We start from the raw sequence: 6,939 nt of genomic DNA, 5'->3' as shown, positions 1-6,939 counted from the left end.
GAGGTAGGTTGGGCTGAGAGTCTGTGACTGGCCCAAAGTCACCCAGTTGGCTCCATGGCTGAGCGGGGACTAGAACCCGGATCGTCTGAGTCCCAGCCCCATGCTCTTAACCACTATACCACACTGGTTCTTTGATTTGCTTCAAATTAAAAGTGGCAAAGAACAACATTGGAAGCCAGATCATGCAGCATTGTAAAGCTTTTTGAAAACACAGGACAAGTTTCTATTTCTCTGATTTTAAGTGTCTGCTCAGCATGGGAGAAGAATCTCATCTTAGGTCAAATAACTTCCATAGAGCTTCAAGTGCCTGATCCTGCCTAATCTTGGATCTGCCTTGGTTGAAATCTGGATGGGTGACTTTAATGTTGTGAACCACCCAGAGAATGTTGACTACGGATGGTATAGAAATATAATAATAGTTTCTCTTTTTCATACTGGGTGCTGCCAGTTGCCCCCCCCCCCCCGCTGTAAATATTCCACACAATGTGTAGGTCCAGCAGAAACCTGCTGCTCATAAACAAATCCCAGGGTTGCCTGAAAACCTGGCTTGTCTTTACATGTGAACTGGGCCATTGAATACTAAAGTAATTCTTTTTATGGAACTGTAAGTTGGTCCCACAGAATGGGAAAAATATTGGAATAAAATGCTATACTGCATGTTCTTTGGCAGGCTTTGATATTCAGAATGAGAAGAACTGTAACCTGGATGAACCTATGGATTTAAAAAAAACAAAATCAAGAGTGGTCAGAGATTCTATTAGAAAGCAAGCACCAGTAATGAATTGAGATTAGCTTTGCAACAAAAGAGAAAAACTGTATAAGACAGGAACAACATCTATTACAATAAACTAGCACATGAACAGGACAGAGGTATGGTAGTTATTGCAAAAAATGTTTCGGTTTTGTAGCATGGCAGAATAGAAATGAAAAACCACTTATTAAGCCTGCTTAGAAACATAGAAATAGAGGGAGTCGTAAGGGGTCTCCTGGGCCATCTAGTCTGACCCCTGGCTCCAGCCCTCTCCATTCAGGGCATGCCTACCATGTGCATGTCCAGCCTATCCTTAACCCCCTTAACCACTGAGGCTTCAACCACCTCCCGTGGAAGCTCATTCCATACCTTAGGGGTCCTAACCATCAGGAAGTACTTTGCTTGTTGTCAGGAAGTACTTTGCTTGTTGAAGAGAATGCAATGACATGCACACAGTTTGCAATTCAATCCATTAAGTGGCACACTTTGCATTGGTCCTTTTAATCCATATTTTTAGCACACTAGTTTGTTGTGTGAATGACCCTGCATTTCAAAGTTCACTTTAAATCTTCTTGTTGATTTTATATAAGTAATTAGAACATATAGATTCCACCCCCTCACCCCCAATTCTTAGTAGAGTACTTAAATATTAGAATACAAAAATACAGGCCAAGAGAAGAAGCTACTAGTTGTTTATGCTCCACTCAGATCAATTTCCAGTTCTACTATCAGTAAATGTTAAATAACCAAAACAGTCCAGAAATGGGCTATAAATATCTGTGAAACATTAGTGGGCTTGGGACAAAAGATTCTTCTCAGACTAAACAGAACAATCAGAACTAGCCAAACAAGATTTGCTGTTATACCAATTCTGGAAAAAAGGGAGTTTTGTTAAGAGTAACATAGTAAACATCTATTAATGTACATCCCACATAGGTTGCATCTTACACAAATTTTTTGACAGAGTAAGGGATACCAAACTCAATGGGATTTAGAAAGCTACAGCCTTGAAATTGGAAGAGCTGGATGGAGCTGTCCTGGACAGGGCATTTTGGAGGGTTTTCATTCATAGGGTTGCCATAAGTTGGCGATGACTTGCGTGCAACAAGAACAGGCATGCATAAGATTGCACTGTTAGACTACTTACATTCAGTGAAACTCAAGAGTCACATTTAGGGTATCTCCATTTCACCCCCATTCCACTGAAGTTACATCAGTGTTTCTCAATATGGAAAGATGGTGGATTGGCAGTAAACTGAAAAAATCAAGACTAAGGACCCCCCAAACATAAACAAAATGGGAAGTGGTCATTTTACTGAAGCTCTGTTGGGCTTTAGCTGTATCCAGTTTTGATCAACCCATATTAAGGTGACTAACCAACACATACTTCTACAAATAATTCAGATATAGATTTGAATAACAGTGCTGATGTGATTTGGAAGGGAATACACTACTCCTAATGCAAATGCAAGAGAGTTATTCCAGCCCAGCAGCTGCCTTTAACATATAGCATGAGTGCTCTGCTAGCCTTTGTCTGCCATAGTTGCACCATGCAGGTAGGCTTATAGAACTTTGTTGGGGCACAGAGAGACAAAGTTTCTATCCATCTCTCTACTATTTATAGTTTATAGCAAAGTAGGGCTGGGGTTTCTTCACAAGAGAGCATGGACAGCAAGGGGCCTCTCCATTGACAGAGCAGGTGTACAGTGCATTGCTTCTGTCATTGCTATTCATCTTCAGTTGACCTGCAGGATAAGGCTAGTAAAAAAAGTCATGCTTTAACTCAGTTCATATTTTAAATATCCAAAAGGTTGCTATATGGAAGAGAGAAAAAGCAATGAATCAGGTTCACAGAAGCAGTGAATTTCTGTTGTAGCACAGCAGATACCAGAGAAATTCATAACAAGTTGCCCACAGGTGTTTAAGGCCTTAACAGTTTAAATTCCAGACCAATGGGAGGCAAAATTCATTCACAACACTTCAAACTGTACTGGACATGGCAACTTCAAAGGAAACATGAATGCCTTTCTTATTCATTTAAATCGAAAATAAAAATCCAAATGAGCAGGTTGCTTACCTGTAACTGATGTTCTTCGAGTGGCCATCTGTGCAGTCACACATATGGGTTCTGTGCCAGCGCAGTGCCTTTGGCCAGAAGATTAACAGCTAACAGTTTTTGGCGGGAACTCCACTCCCCCTCCCCCCTAGCATTATATAAGGAGCGGAGTGTCCGCCATTTTCCAGTCTTTGAAAGACCGACGTTTGTTTTTATAATAAGGTTTGTCAGTATGACAATATAGCCAAATTCAGTAGTGGTATGACACATAGCTAAAGAGATCACAGTATGGAAAGAAAAATAGTCGGACCACCCATGACACCAAGTGGGGTCGAAGGGTGGGTTGTGTGACTGCACAGAGGCCATGACGAAGAAGAGCAGGTTGCTTACCTGTAACTGATGTTCTTCGAGTGGCCATCTGTGCAGTCACACATATGGGTTCTGTGCCAGCGCAGTGCCTTTGGCCAGAAGATTAACAGCTAACAGTTTTTGGCGGGAACTCCACTCCCCCTCCCCCCTAGCATTATATAAGGAGCGGAGTGTCCGCCATTTTCCAGTCTTTGAAAGACCGACGTTTGTTTTTATAATAAGGTTTGTCAGTATGACAATATAGCCAAATTCAGTAGTGGTATGACACATAGCTAAAGAGATCACAGTATGGAAAGAAAAATAGTCGGACCACCCATGACACCAAGTGGGGTCGAAGGGTGGGTTGTGTGACTGCACAGATGGCCACTCGAAGAACATCAGTTACAGGTAAGCAACCTGCTCTTCTTCGTCATGGCCTCTGTGCATCACACATATGGGTAGATTAGCAAGCTTATCCCAACTGGAGGAGGGAGGTGTCATCAGCGAAGGACAGAAGAAAGGACAGCCCTGCCAAAAGAGCAATCCTGCCTGGCACGGACATCGAGTCTATAATGTCTGGCGAAGGTACACGGGGTAGCCCAAATGGCCGCCCTGCACCCATCTTCCATCGGGAACCCTGATGCAAAGGCTGAAGAAGCAGCAACAGCTCTTGTAGAATGACCTCTTGCAGTAGATGGCAAGTCCAACTTAGCTAACTGTTAAGACAGGACAATTGTATTTACTATCCATTTCGAAAGACGTTGGGAAGTGACTGGACAGCCTTGGTCATGTTCCGAATATTTTACAAAAAGTTTATTGGAACGCCGAACAGACTCAGTCCTGGACCTATAAAAGGCTAAGCAACGACGAACGTCCAGCATATGTAGAGATCGCTCTATCGGATTCAAAGGGGTTGGAAAGAATGCCGGTAAAACAATCTCCTCTTGCATGTGAAACGAAGTAGCGATTTTCGGAAGGAAAGATGGATCCAGCCGAAGAAACACTTTTTCCTTATGAAAATTCAGAAAAGGGGGGTCTACCTGAAGGGCACAGAGTTCAGAGGATCTACGGGCTGAAGTCACTGCAACAAGGAAGGCAGTCTTCCATGAGGCAAGGCGTAGATCGATCATCGCCATGGGTTCGAAAGGTGATCGAGTCAGCACTTGTAAAACCACTGAAAGACTCCAGGTCTTAGAGGCCTTATAGTTGGATGCAGATTACTCAATCCTCTCAAAAATCTTTTAATCAGAGGTTGAGCAAAAATGGAGACACCATGTATAGTTCCCTAGTAATGTGAAATCGCTGCTGTATAAATTTTATGGACGAAGGTTTGAGTCCAGACTGATGCAATTCGAAAAGGAACTGAAGGATCTGCGGAACAGAAGCTGAGGGGGCCGGAAATGAGTGTGAATTGGCAAAGTTAGAGAATCTCTGCCATTTTGCTGCGTACGACTTCCTAGTAGATGGTCATAGTGCAGATTTGAGAATATAGTGTAGGCCTGGGTGTAGACTCTGCTGAGCAGCAATGGCAGGGATGGTTGGTGGCGTCGATACCGGTGCATTGCACCTGGTCATTGTATCCTCTATGCAGTCAGTTTCAGCGACAACAAGTCTGGGTGTTGAATCGTGCCCTCCCTCTGGGTAACGAGATAAGGAAGAAGAGGGAGTTGGAGAAATTCTTCTCGGGAGACATGAAGGAGAGTTGAGAACCATGGCTGGCGTGGCCACCAGGGGGTGATCAGTAGCCCTGTGGCCCCTTCGTGAATGATCTTTGCCAACACTTTCATGATGAGTGGGATCGGAGGGAAAGCATAAAAAGTCATATTTGTCCAGGGGACCATGAAAGCGTCCCCGAGCGAGTCCTGACCTATCACCGCTCTGGAACAATAGGTCGTGCATGCCCTGTTCTGCTGTGTGGCAAACAGGTCGATGTCTGGCTGGCCCCATCGGTGAAATAGTATATCGCGAACCCGATGGTCTAACTCCCATTCATGTGACTGCGACAAATGTCTGCTCAAGAGATCCGCGTCTGTATTGTCCGTGCCAGCAAGATGAACTGCTAGAAGAGTGATACCTCTCGGTATGCACCAGTCCCAAATCTGCATCGCCAGGCGGGCTAGTTTCTGGGATCGGGTTCCCCCTTGTTTGTTCAAATAAAAGACCGTTGCCATGTTGTCTGAGGTCACCTGGACGACCTGGTGTAGAAGCACGTCCTCGAATGATTGCAGGGCTTTGAAAATGGCAAGAAGTTCCAGAAAATTGATATGGTTCCTGCAATCCCGGAGACTCCATATCCCCTGGGTATGTAGATCGGAGCAAATGGCTCCCCATCCCAGCAGGGACGCATCGGTGCCGAGGGTTACTGTAGGGTACCAGTGTCGAAACAGAACACCGACAGTCAGATTGGCTGGGTCTATCCACCATAACAGGGACTGAAGAATGGAAGCCGGGAGTCGACTCCGTTTGGTAGGCGAATCTGTCTGTGGTCGAAACATTCCGTTGAAGAACAGTTGAAGGGGACGTAGCCTGAGTTTGGCATGCGGAACCACAGCGATGGAAGCAGACATGTGTCCCAACAGGCTCTGAATAGACCGGGCGGGGATGGTTCTTGCTTGTCAGATCTGAGCGATGCACTGAGCAATCACATGCCGTCTGTCCCGAGGAAGGAAGGCTCTTGCCAACGTCGAATCCAGCCGGGCTCCAATAAAGTTGATCACCTGCGTAGGGAGAAGGGAAGATTTCTGTTGATTAATACAGAGTCCGAGGTTGTGCAATAGAGCACATGTAAACTCAACAGCAGACGAAAGCCCTGCCTCTGTGTCGGAGACCAGCAACCAATCATCAAGGTACGGGTATATCCGAATTCCACGTAATCGAAGGTGTGCACAGACAGGAGCCTTAAACTTCATAAAAACCCTTGGTGCAGTGGCTAATCCAAATGATAGCACCTTGAATTCGTAGATTTCAGAGTCCACCACAAAACGAAGGAAGCGCCTATAACTTGGATGTATTGAAATATGAAAATAGGCATCCTTCAGATCCAATGAGATGAACCAATCCCCTCTTCCCAGCAACGGGAGAATACTCTGAAGTGTGGTCATCCGAAACTTCTTTGGTGTTATGAATCTATTGAGAGCTCTCAAGTCCAATATTGGTCTGAGACCCCCATCTTGTTTCGGGACCGTAAAGTATCTGGAATAGAATCCGTGGAATCCCTCTGATAATGACAGGAGAGGAAGAGCTTCTTTAGCAAGGAGTTGGTGAATCTCGTCTAACAGTACCGAGGAAGTCGGAGTATAGCAGATAGGATTCGGTGATGGCACAATGTCGAATTCGATTCCATAACCGTGCTGAATGAGGGATAACGCCCACCCATCAGATGTGATGGACTCCCAAATGGAGAGCCGACTCTTCAGTCGATCCCCAAATGAGAGGGGGGAGGGTAGAGTTGGAATGAGAGGAAAGGTTCGCTCGCCGCATCAGCGCTGTCACCTGTCCGTATCAAAGAGGCGGCGGCCCTGTTGGAAGTGCTGGGATGGTTGTTGCCTGCAACGCTGCTGACGTTGATGCGGTTGCTGTTGCCGAGGAGGAAATTGCTGACGGTACTGTGGGCGTGACCATGACCACTTACGTCGGGGTAGCGATTGCAATTCCATACGACGAGCCGTCATCCTTGATTCGTGGATTTTCTTCAATTTGCTATCCGTCCTCGCATGGAAGAGACCGGAACCGTTGAACAGCATCTCCTCAATTCTCCGCTTCATCTCATCCGGAAAATTGCAAT

The sequence above is a fragment of the Varanus komodoensis genome, unplaced genomic scaffold (genome assembly GCF_004798865.1).
Source record: "Varanus komodoensis strain SLA01 unplaced genomic scaffold, ASM479886v1 scaffold3, whole genome shotgun sequence".
Classification (NCBI taxonomy): Eukaryota; Metazoa; Chordata; class Lepidosauria; order Squamata; family Varanidae; genus Varanus; species Varanus komodoensis.
Note: the sequence above shows the minus strand (reverse complement) of the source record.